This window comes from Ovis aries, chromosome 7 (assembly GCF_016772045.2).
Source record: "Ovis aries strain OAR_USU_Benz2616 breed Rambouillet chromosome 7, ARS-UI_Ramb_v3.0, whole genome shotgun sequence".
In the NCBI taxonomy this organism is placed as follows: Eukaryota; Metazoa; Chordata; class Mammalia; order Artiodactyla; family Bovidae; genus Ovis; species Ovis aries.
In genome coordinates, this window is record NC_056060.1 from 9,680,228 (window position 1) to 9,693,040 (window position 12,813).

The 12,813-nt window shown below is 44.6% G+C and overlaps 1 protein-coding gene across 12 annotated transcripts in view; it reads right to left on the reverse strand.

Moving 5' to 3' along the window:
- LHFPL2 (LHFPL tetraspan subfamily member 2) overlaps positions 1-12,813 on the reverse strand; it is a 169,829-nt gene that overhangs the window by 97,097 nt on the left and 59,919 nt on the right. For 3 of the 12 annotated variants that reach the window (XM_042252010.1, XM_060418767.1, XM_042252011.1), the window contains exon 3: positions 4,876-5,039. The exons of the other annotated variants lie outside the window; for them this stretch is intronic. The gene's annotated coding sequence lies outside the window, so the exon portion shown is untranslated. The remainder of the gene's footprint in view (positions 1-4,875; positions 5,040-12,813) is intronic. 12 annotated transcript variants of the gene reach the window in all.

Consider the following 12,813-nt stretch of genomic DNA (forward strand, 5'->3'; position numbering starts at 1 on the left):
TTCTGCCCACAATCTTTCCCAGCATCAGGGACTTTTCCAATGAGTCATCTATTCACATCAGATGACCAAAATACTGGATTTTGAGCTTCAGTATCAGTCTTTCCAATGAGTATTCAGGGTTGATGTCCCTTAAGATTGACTGGTTTGATCTCCTTGCTATCCAAGAGACTTTCAGGAGTCTTCTCCAGCACCACAGTTCAAAGGCATCAATTCTTTGGTGCTCTGCCTTCTTTATGGCCCAACTCTCTCAACTGTACGTGACCACTGGGAAGACCACTGCCTTGACTATACGACATTTGTCGGCAGAGAAATGTCTCTGCTTTTTAAAACACTGTCTAGGTTTGTCATAGATTTCCTTCCAGGAAGCAACTGTCTTCTGATTTCACGGCTGCAGTCACCATCTGCAGTGATTTGAGAGCCCAAGGAGAGGAAATCTGCCCCTACTTCCGCCTTTTCCCCTCTATCTGCCATGCAGTAATGGGGCTGGATGCCATGCTCTTAGTTTTTCTAAAATTTAGTTTCAAGCTGGCTCTTTCACTCTTTAGTTCCTCTTTCCTTTCTGCCATTAGAGTGGTATCAGCCACATATCTGAGGTTCTTGACGTTTCTCCGGATAGATAGGTACAGATATAGTTTTTTATTGTTTTAAGTTAGTTGTTTGTCCACTAAAGTGCAAGCTCCATTAAAGCAAAACCTTGAAAAAGCTTGAGTCTGTGCTACATGGACACCTAATATCTGGACTAGCACCTGAGACCGAGTGAGTTAGTGTCGGTTGATGACACACGTAGAGGAAGATGGTAATGTCTGGATCAAGACAAGAAACTCAGGGGGAAAAGGAGATCACACGAGGGTCGCCTCCATCTGCTCCTTGAGGCTTGTCAAGTCTGAAGTATAGCTGTCCCTCTGTATTGGCAGGTTTTAGCCCAAGGCTGGTTGAATCTGTGGATGCAAAACACAGGGGTATGGAGGGCCAACCGTAACTGGTTCGGTGGCCAATTAGGGGGGATGCCAGGAGGCAAAGTGCAGGAACTGAAGAGTGTAGAGCAGTCCACAGAATTTGGGAAATTATCAGGAGTGACTGAAGTCATAGTTAAGGGTGAGGTTATCCCAGGGTAAGGGAAGAGCTGACTATCGTATAGTTAAAACAGAAATAAAATTAATAGCATCTACCTTACAGGGATGCATACTAAGGGAGTGAGTACAAGTGAAATAGCTGGTCTGTCTCCTCCAGGCTTAGCCAAATTACTCTAGACAGAAGGCGCTCGAAAAATGCTTTGCAATATACAAACAACTCGTCAGACTAAGACCGACAATCCTTAGTGCCGCCCTACTCTCAAAGCGTTGATTCAAGAACTGTGTATTTAGAGGGGGCTCTTTTCCTTGCGTAGCATTCTGAGTGACTCCAGTCTGATCAGTCTGATTAAGAGATACTCCAGCATTACCCACCGTGTGAACTAGTGCTGCATTATTATGTTATTCTAACAGCGGAAAGCAGGCAGGCAGGAACACAGTTACTCAGAACGCGGCATAAGACGAAAAGCTCATTCCTACCAGGTTGGTGAACGTGAGCATCTAACCTACCACAAGCACTGTTATTACAGATTTGAACGTAAATTCACTGGGAGAAAAAACTTCCTGGCCCAGACTAAAAACGAGTGACAAATATGGTATTTGAGCCAAACTCAAAAGATGAGTCAAGTGGAAAGGTCCAATTTCAGGACAGGAAAAAAAAAAATCACTGGTTGGTTTAGGTGGTTTGCTTTTAAGTTTGTGACTAACTGTCGCTTAACTAAAAATAAGCACCCAGAGTCGGTGCTGGGGACACAGACGTCACCAGGAGTGTGCCATTCAGAAGAGTTAGTCAAGGAGGCGGGGGGAGGCCCAACACCGACACACACACCCCCTGAAGCCACTGGGTGAAGCGCCGGCCCCCAGCGCGGCTGCAGAGGGTCCTTCGGCGCGGGGCCCTGGGGTGTCGCTGGCGGGGCGGAGGAGAAAGAGGGCGTCCCCAGCCAGGACCTCAGTGTCTCTGCGGTTATCTTTTTATTTTTTAATGTTAAAATTCCACTGAAAATTTTGTTTGTTGAAAGCACTCGCTATTAAAGCAAACACTTTGGAAGCCACTGGCCTGAAACAAATTAATTCTGGGGATAAAAACCAACAGATGTCTTAAAATTATAACTTTTACACGCATTTTCACCACTGGCTTGAGAGCAGGACCATTTACTGTGAGGACTGGTTGGTGCAGAGATTAAGACGTACATAAGGTTTATACTTGGAGAAGGCAATGGCACCCCACTCCAGTACTCTTGCCTGGCAAATCCCATGGATGGAGGAGCCTGGTGGGCTGCAGTCCATGGGGTTGCTAGGAGTCGGACACGACTGAGCGACTTCACTTTCACTTTTCACTTTCATGTATCGGAGAAGTGGCAACCCACTCCAGTGTTCTTGCCTGGAGAATCCTAGGGACGGGGGAGCCTGGTGGGCTGCCGTCTCTGGGGTCGCACAGAGTCGGACACGACTGAAGTGACTTAGCAGCAGCAGCAGCAGCAAGGTTTATATTTCTGTAATTTTTACAAAAATGAACATGTCTCTTCTCAAAAAAAGTGTTGGAGATACTTTAGCTCAGATGACTTGTTTTTTTCTATCTTTCATAGAAAACAAATGACAGTTGAAGCTAACTGCTTCCCTCGGCAAAGATGAAATCCTATGTAGGCTTCATACGTGACTGTATTTATGCTAAGAAACAAGAGAAACTGTTCCGTGTTTAATTAGTAGTAAAATCTATTCATACAGAACCATTCTCTGGGGGAACTGTGAGCACTGGAATCATATTTTTAAAAACAACTTGCATAAGATTCCTGTACGCTATTCTTTTACAGATGAAAACCAAGTGTCTTCAATTTTAATTACAAAGTGGTGTTTCAATGAAGAAATGAGAACAGCTACAGAGAACAATGGGCTTCAAGGGGTTAAAATACAAACAGATCTATTTTCTAATGCCAGCCCTTCTCCCAATTCCCAAACGAGGAGGAGGCCGGCAGTCACAAGAACTATAGAGCATTATTTCAGTAATCTCTATTGTAACCTAGCCTTGACAGTTCTGTCTTCAAACTGGAAAGACCCACAGTCAGAATTCACTGAGACCCTGGCTCACAAAGAGTATTTTAGATTTTCAAGGCTGTTCAAGATGGAGACTGTGTGCTCCCCCAAACCCATCCCCTACCCACAAGATAAAACACCAAGCCCTCCCTGACCAGGACCTGCCTGCAAGGTCCCGGGAGGAAAAGCTGAGTTCAGAAATCCTTCCAGGCTCTCTGACCCTCCCTGTGACCCCTGGCACACATGTGAGGAGCAGCTGGTCAGGGTTAAAAGTACAGTCTGGCTCCAGAGCCCTGCCCAGTTAGCTGGCCCACGAGCGAATGACTGAACCCTGACCTTGGCCGCACCATCCCCATTCTCTTAACCAAACGTGTTAACTGGCTGCAGATTTTTTAACTAGACCTCAGTGCATTTTCTAACACACACACACACAGTGACAGGACAGAATTTTCTCTAGTGCGGGAACATCATTTTATTTGTCAACAGCCTAGTGTGGGCATGTGTGCTTACTCACTCAGTTGCGTCTGACTCTTTGCAACCCCATGGACCATAGCCCGCAAGGCTCCTCTGCCCATGGGATTTCCCAGGCAAGAACACTGGAGTGGGTCACCATTTCCCCTTCTAGGGGATCTTCCAAGATGCAGGAATCGAACCTGCATCTCCGCATTTGCAGGCGGATTCTTAACCACTTAGCTTCCTGGGAAGCTCTAATAGCCAAGGACCTACCACTGCAGTCAGTGGTTAAACAGCAACCCCCACCTGGCCCAAACCCCTCCCTCTGCTCCCACGCCCGTGTGTCAGAGGATGCCTCACTGCAATCTCCAGAAAACACTCTCTTCAGAGACATTTCTTCTGCTGCCTGACTTCTGGTTCCTGTGCTCTCCTTTACATGAACCCTTCCCGCGGGCACGGGACAATCCTTCCTTGAGCCAGGTCTCCCGTTCCGGAGTGTGCATTCCTCAGTCACTGACCTTTTCACTGCCTCAGAGCTCTGTGTACACTTCAGAACTGCTGGCTGTTAGGAGGGCAGAAAGAACCTCAGGGATGCTCGGATACAAAGCCATTGTTTTTCCAAGCAGGCAACTTAGAGAAATGAAGTGAGGAAAAAATGTCTGGGTGGCAAAGCTGGAGGTCAGCAAACTGCATACTCTCTCCTAGACCGGTGCTCATGCCAGGGGATTAAAAACCAGGTTCCTCGGGCCCTGGGGTGCCCACCCGGACCCTCAGGCACCAGGAGACGGGAGGAGGCTGAGGGGAGACCCCAAGAACAGCTATATTTTCTCTGTTTCATATATTCTAGTTAAACACAAGATTTCATTTGAAAGAAAGGGTTTCACTGTAAATAAACAAACATCTGGAAAACCACCACAAGGCAGAGCCAACTTCAAATGAATGGAAAGTTAAAAGAGAGAAACAACTCAAAACACAGGGTCTTACTTTAATGGATATGTCCTTTTTAAAATGGAACAAGAAAACAGCACTAAAACCAAATGTTATAACTTAGCGTTCTCTCCTTTACTCTTGCCTATCCAAGAAAATAAGACAAACAAAAGAGACAAAGAAGTGAAACACAGGGAAGGTAGTATATTTTCGTTCCTAGGTCCCTAGGAATGTATTAAATCCATGCTACACTGACTGGACAATTTTAAGAAACAGAGTCACACAGGACATTAGCCTTCCTAAAATTGTTAAATTTTCACTAAAAGAGAATGAAAGGTTTTCACAAGTTACTGGCACACACACACACACACACACAAAATCCTTCCAATTTTACCTTTTGTTTTCCCGTCTGCTCAGCACCTTTAATGGCTTGTAACTTCTTCCATTTTTAAAGAAACTAATTCTTTTTTTACAGATGCTCAACAGTGTCTCTTTAAGGTGAGTAGGCGGGAGGGAGGCTCCTTCATCACCACGTGGTAGGCTAGCGCTGGATGCAGTCTGCAGAGAGCAGAGGGCCCCGGGGACACTGGGAATTCATCAAGTCATCAACAGCAATGCTCACTGTGGTTTGGCATGCCACAAGACAACTTTCTGACTTTTTCTTTTTTGTCATTATGGACTCACAGTGGAGCTAGATGATTTAAAAATCTTGTTTCCGACTATCTTCTTAACTTTGTAGAGTTTAAACAGCTTCCAATGACAATGAACCAACCAACCTCTTCTCATTTTATAGACTGTTTAAAGCCAGCAAGCTTGATCATTTAGTAAAGCAACAGTTCCTTACAGGAAGTGCCCTCAAGCTAAACGCCGCTCTTTGGGGAGTTTGTTAATATGCTCAGGCAAGCCAGCTCTGTAGAAGCCAAGTGACCTCCCAGTGCCATTCTCTGAAAAGATCGAATGTCATCTTCTAAAAGGACTTCCTCCTTCCTCCCTCCTACTCACTCCCAAATTTCCACAAGCAACATTAGCCTTACAACACAAATGAGAGACACAGTCGTTCCAGGGCATGGAAAAGTCAACACACTTTTAAGAAGCCAAAAGATAGTGGAACAGAAGGATAAATTGGGAGATTGGAGCTGACATATACACACTGCTATATAATAAAATAGACAGCTACTAAGAACCTGCTGTATAGCACACGGAACTTACTCAATACTCTATAATGGCCTATACAGGAAAAGAATCTAAAAGAAAAAAAGAGCGGATACATGTATATGCATAACTGAGTCACTTTGCTGTACACCTGACACTAACACAATGTTGTTAACTGTATTACACACAACAATTTAAATAAGTCTTTAAAAAGATAATGGAACTAAGTACTGATTTTCCTTGTGTTCTACGGACATAAGAATATTAACACGAGTTGTTTTATGAACTTGGAACTCTGCAAAGTGTCATCTTGGTTAGCCCCCGAACAGACTTAGGTAAGTGACCTAACTTTCATGCTCTGCTTTTGAAGATCTCTGGGACAGAAATTCCACAATCTCCACTGGTCATCTGACTTGTGGTTTATATTTCCTTCAGAGTCAGAGGGGACTGTTGCTTTCAACTTAATAAAAAAAAGTTGAGCAAGAGCTTAGCTCTTGTTAAAGATGTCATCTGAACCCTGAAACGCGTAACTGGAACAACACAAAAGTGAACCGCAAAGAACTCTGCTATAGGCTAAAGCACACACACGGGACGTGTGCCCGAGTTACAAGGACGGCTGCGCGGTTTGTTGTTTTGCTGTTCTCTTTGCCCAGGTGACCCTATATGCTCCACGGGTGTCTGCATTCATGACTCAAATTCACAAGTTTAAGAACCACCTTCCAGGAATCATTCAGTACAAGGTGTCTGACGTGATTACTCTCCATCTCAGCATGCTTCCTCTTAGCTATATGTCCTATAACCAGGCAAAACTATCACCCGATCCATCGATAACATATACGAACACTGTGCGAGCTCTGGAAAGAAACTCGTGTGCAATGAAGAGGTCTCTCCTAGTCACCCTGGAAAATCATTCCCAGGCTTCCACACTTTTCAAATGAGAAGAAATTTGGGGGTTTGGGGTCCTTTTCCTTCTGTTTTTCTAAATGTCCCCTAAGAAATGTCATACTCACGTTTCCTAAATTTCCTAAATTATTTTAAATTCCACTGAGCTATACTCCTTGAAACAAGTCTTCTGGAGATTTTGCCCTTGGCCTCCTGGAATTTTTCAATGAAACTCGAAAGAGATGTTTACCTGACCTCAAATGCTAGCCTAATGAAAGCTCTGTTTTTAATTCCTTGAACTTTTCTGTCTTTTCTTGTCGTGCCCTCTGGGAAAGAAAGACAAGTAGAGTTGTTGGCTTGACCTCAACTGGCAAACACCAAGATAATCCAGTTCTAATAGTTTCTCAAGAACTTGGACAGCATCACAAAGACATTAATTATGTTGCTTCTCTGGCATGGCGGTTTGCATTTCACCTTTTTACAGGATCAATGTAAAGATAGGAATGCCAGCACATAACCTTTGTGACAAAGATAAGACATCAATCACAGAAAGAATAAAAGCAATATTACTTCAAATATTTCAAATGTTATTATTTGAAAAAGGAGTTTTTCAAAAGCAATGAGAGAGTAGGAAAAATCTATGACCTAAGGGGCAGAAAGAAGGAGGAGAAAGACCTCCTTTTTTTTCTCTTTTGCCAACTAGTCCAAATGAGGCTGAGTTCAGACTCTTTCTAGCAGGGTTTGGAATTGATCGCCCACAACCAGGGAATAGTTGATAATTTCATTTTTTTTGTAAGAAAGAAGATTCCTGGTATGGAGCTTTTGGCAGTTCCATTTCAAATAGAAACATTTATCCCCATTTGGGAATGGCTTGGGTCATATATATTTCAGAGGCTTCTTCCTCCACTTGGGGTACCTTCTTCCACTAAGAGATCAAGGGGTGATATGAACAGCTTCACTTCATTGTCAATTTCCTCCGGGAACCACCTAGTACAAGGCTTCCGACACCATTACTCTCCACTCCGCCTTACATGCTAGGTTTCCGGTATCATGCTTTTTCTTACCCACAGGTCCTCTAACAAGGCAAAATTATCATGAGATTCATTAATAACATACATGAGCACTGTGAGGGCTCAGAGACTCCAGGGCCAGCTCTCTGCTACCTAGATGCTATGATCTGGGAGAATGCTTACTCACGAAAGCTGTGTCTCAAGCAGACCGTTCTGAGAAGGTACACTTGGTATAATACTAAAGATTAACTCAAATCTCAGTACCAAAGTGTAATTTATTTCCTCCATCCTTTTGCATCTGAGTCGCTCAGATGGTAAAGAGTCTGCCCGCAAAGCAGGAGACTGGGTTTGATCCCTGGGTTGGGAAGATCCCCTGGAGAAGGGACTGGCTACCCACTCCAGTATTCTTGTCTGAAGAATTCCATGGATAGAGGAGCCTGACAGGCTATACAGCCCATGAGGTCACAAAGAGTTGGACACAACTGAGCTGCTAACACTGAAAAAAAAAAAAAAAAAAAAGATGAAAACTGGCCTCAAACAAAGCAAAAAGGCTTATGAAGGGTCCCAGCTTCAGGGATTTTGCCATTTTACTCTCTGGCCATTTCCTTGTACCATGGGTCAGAACAGAGCAACTACTAGAGCCGCAGTTAATAATTTCAGATTTCAGGACCGAGCCAAGTCGAAATGCCTACCATGATGCGTGACTTACACTGGCTAACTGAGGGGGCTGACTGATTAGTAGGAGTCTTAAAAAACTGCTCTTAGAATCTCACTTAATACTTTATTTATGTTCCAGCTTAGCATATCTAATCAACGACTGTAACAGGGATCTTCAGGTGAAGTAAAAGATCAGGCAAGTCCCTGAAGCTTCCTCATCTGTAATAATCAGAAGGAAGATGCTGGTTGAGAAGCCCCATTCCATTCGCAATAAAAGGAAATGAGAAGGCAAATAACTCAATGGTTTTCAACTTTTCTGTTCATCTTTATCTAGCTCAACTCAAACTGGCTACTTCTTTATTCCTGGGTCACTTTGCATGAACAGAAGCCCTACAATTAAAAATAAGGCAACTTATTTTTCCCCATTCCATCAAATTTTCATTTTTTCTGTCATATCAATGGCTTAGTTTTTCATTCTCCATTTTTTTCTGAAAGGAATGACAGTTTTAAAAATGGCTTTTCTTCTAGATGATAAATAAGAGATCTTTAGTCTTAGTTTATATTGAAATGATCCAGCCCAAATGATTCTGAACTCTTGGCAAGCCGTTAAGAAGGGTGACTTTGAAAAAGGAGACGGCATTTTAAGCTCAAGGAGATTTCAGTTGGGGAGGGTGGAGCTGATCAGTTTAGGATTTTCATAAAATTTAGATTAATACTGAAAAACTAGGGATAGAGCCTCCTATATTCTTTTAGCTTCCCATAAGTAAACGAGAAAGCAAAGACAGCCAGGATGAAAAACTTCTTGAGAAAGCTAAAAAGAACAGCAGCATCTGTCAGGAAGTACTTCTCGTTGACAATGCAAATGAGGGAAGCAGTGTGACCTCAGCTCTTAGGTCCTCCTGTGGGCCTGTCTCTACCTGTTTCTAGGAAATGAGACAAGAGGATAATGTGTTCACTCCTGGCTAAGTGACACACAGGGATATAAAGCATTTGGTTCTGCTTGGGACAAAAATGCTCCATAAATCTTTCAAGGATGAATTAAAAGCTTAGCTCTGGACAGAGACTATGAGTCCCACTGGCCTTAGAAAGCCATGAGGGTGAGCAAGAACCAGAGGCCCAGCTGTCTCCATGGCTTGGCGAGGTGGAAGAATCTTGAAAGTTTGAACCTGGGGGTATGTGGAATGAATAGGAAACAGATGATGAAAGAGGTTCTAAAGCTGTGATCCCTGGAGACTAGCCCCCAGGAAACTACTGTGGGTGTGTGCAGTACCAGAGGGTCAGGAGTAAATAAGTGTTCCGCGTAGAAACATCCCAGCCATTCATCAAGGGAGACAGAATCTCCCAGAACTCAAACCTCAAGAGGACTGAGGACCTTAGTAGTTACAACAAACCTCCTCCTCCTCCTCATCGTGGACGAACTGAGCCCTTGCGTTCGTCTCCCTGGATCACTTACAACAATCACAGAGATAGGCTATTGACTCCATGCTACCGATGGGGCCTGTGGTCAGACCCTTCTCACACAAGCTCCCAGTGTCAGAGCTTCAAGTGGAAGGGATGGAAAGGCCATTTTCATCCAAGGCTGTACCTCTCTGAAGGAGCTAAGGAGAAGGAACCGCATCAACTCTGGAGGGCAGACTCTTGGGGGTAAGTACCGGCTTCACTACTTGCAGTGTGGGGACATAATTACCACGTGTGGTCACAAGCTGCCCTTTCGGTCTCCTTTTCCTGGGGCAAGTGACTCAAACCTCTAAGAGCTCAGCTATTCCTAACACAGGCTCATCAACATGCCACCTCACTGGGCAGCTGTGAGGATTAAGTGAGACGGTTTCCTAACAATGAGGCAGTAGGCAAGTACTGGTGGCGGCTGTTCCATGTCATCCGCTTGGGTTTCCTGCTGCCTCATTTACAGAAGAGGGCCACCCCATCTGGTTTTGCAGAAGCCGAGTGTACAGAGGAACCGCAGTGTCTGAACGCAGGAACTGCAGCCCAGTGCACGGAGCTTCCCAGAGCTGGTGTGCTTCTGGCTCTCAGCCTCTGTCTCTGCTTCCTCGGTCACCACAAAACAGTGATGCACTGGGGCAGTCAAGTCTGCAAAGAGACTCCCACTTGGAGTGTGTAAGTGTTCCAGGCATGAGCCTGTGCAAGGCCCCATCCTCCCCGGCTCCTATCCCCAACAAAGCAGGCAGACACATTCAATAAAGCAATGGCAGAAATGTCCAGGTTTTATAGGGGAAAAAAAGGAGTTGATCCTTAAATTCTATTCCACCACTCAGTTTAGGGTTCTCCACTTACTTAATCTAGGATAAACTGTGTTTTCTAGTAATTACTATTTGAAAAGCTCTAGAGAAGGGTGTTTCAATATAACAAGAATGAGAATATCCTTTTTATATATACTAAGACTTAGAATATTCTTTTTAATCGTTTTTGTTGCCTAATGAACACTTCAAATTTTTTAACTCAGTAAGCTTACCTCTTTATTGGAGATAAGGAGAAATCTAGCAGCTTTTGCTTCAAAAAGAACAACTGCTGGTTTATTCTAATTACACCTTATCCTTTTGATCTTGACCTTCGTTATTAATAATAAAATAAAGTTATTTCCGACAGTCATTAAAGTCCTTGCCATTTGAACTGTGGAAAAGAAATATTAAACAAGGCAAGGCTGAATACTTCAAACTCTGCTAACAAAGGGACAATGTCTGTTGCACAGCCAATTTAAGTTGGCCATAGAGACTCATGGCAGAAAGTGAGGAAGAGCTGAGAAGCCTCCTGATGAAAGTGAAAGAGGAGAGCAAAAAAGCTGGCTTAAAACTCAACATTCAGAAAATGAATATCATGGCATCTGGTCCCATCACTTCATGGCAAATAGATGGGGCAACAACGGAAACAGTGACAGACTTTCTTAGGCTCCAAAATCACTGCAGATGGTGACTGCAGCCATGAAATTAAAAGATGCTTGCTCCTAGGAAGAAAAGCTGTGACCAACCTAGACAGCATATTAAAAAGCAGAGACATTACTTTGCCAACAAAGGTCTGTCTAGTTAAAGCTATGGGTTTTCCAATAATCATGTATAGATGTCAGAGATGGACCATAAAGAACACTGAGCACCGAAGAATTGATGCTTTTGAACTGTGGTGTTGGAGAAGACTCTTGAAAGTCCCTTGGACTGCAAGGAGATCCAACCAGTCCATCCTAAAGGAAATCAGTCCTGAATATTCATTGGAAGGACTGATGCTGAAGTTGAAACTCCAATACTTTGGCCACCTGATGCGAAGACCTGACTCACTGGAAAAGACCCTGATGCTGGGAAAGATTGAAGGCAGGAGGAGAAGGGGACAACAGAGGAAGAGATGGTTGGATGGCATCATCAACTCAATGGACATCAGGCTCTGGGAGTTGGTGATGGACAGGGAGGCCTGGCGTGCTGCAGTCCATGGGGTCACAAAGAGTCAGACACGACTGAGCGACTGCACTGAACTGATAGAGGCTCAGGTGGCAGTAGCGGTAAGGAATCCACCTGCCAATCCGCAGGTTTGATCCCTGGGTTGGGAAGATCCCCTGGAGTGGGAAATGGCTCCCCACTCCAGTATCCTTGCCTGGGAAATTCCATGGGCAGAGCAGCCTAGTGGGCTATAGTCCTTGGGGTTGCAAAGAGTTGGACACGACTGAGCACAGAGACTCACACTTTCCACAGTCTATCTGCTGGCATGGTTGACGCCTGTTGGCAAAGAAGTCATGTTGCCTCTTCTTATTAAACAGGACAAAGGGATGACAGTGTTAGGCGCTGTGAGCTAGCAGTTATGGAAGAGTTCTCCCACTGGTAAGGGTCTGTGGGCCGGGAATAAGTGACATAACAGGAAAAGACCACCAGAAAATGCTGACACCTCTGCTCAACATCCCACACCTCCTGGTCACAGGGACTCAGGCCTGAATCCTGGACACTCCGGGTCCACATGTAAGCTATTATGAGTAACTGCGCTTGAAATTTAATGCCACATCTGCTCTTCCGCAGCCTTTGGAAGTCTTACGAATTTCTCTGACAACTGTTTGCAAAGGCCATAATCACAGGCATCTGAAACTGAATCTCCAGCTACAGGGTAGAACACCACATAATTCCAAAAGGCTCCTGGCCCAACCATATTTGGTTTCCTTTCTCTCTTGCTTTCTCTAAAATTGCGCTGAGCCTTCAATTTGCAGAAAGCATGATTAGCATGGGAAGAAGGCGGCCCGCCCGTACCATCCTCGCCACACAGGCCCCTTATCATCTCCCTTCTGGTTGCAGCAGGAGGCAACCGGGGCTCACAGCAAGTGCTCACAGCAACCTGCTCCAGGGCTGCTCTTCCATGACAGCTTCGGAAGCCAGGAGGCGGCCTGAGGAGGCACCCTAGCCAGGGGACCGGAAGACAGATTGCATTGGTCCTTCCCAGCCCTTCCACTTGGGTTGCTCAGAAGCGGTGTGGTCTGAGGCTGACGTGCCCTTTCTAATTATGCTGGCAACAGTGACATGTGACACTTTGAACAATGCATGCAACCTCCCTGAGTCTGTTCCGTATTTGAAGCATTTAACAGCATTCACTTATTAAAAGGATTTCTGCAGTGATCTACCTTCATCCTGTAAACACAAGATTATCAA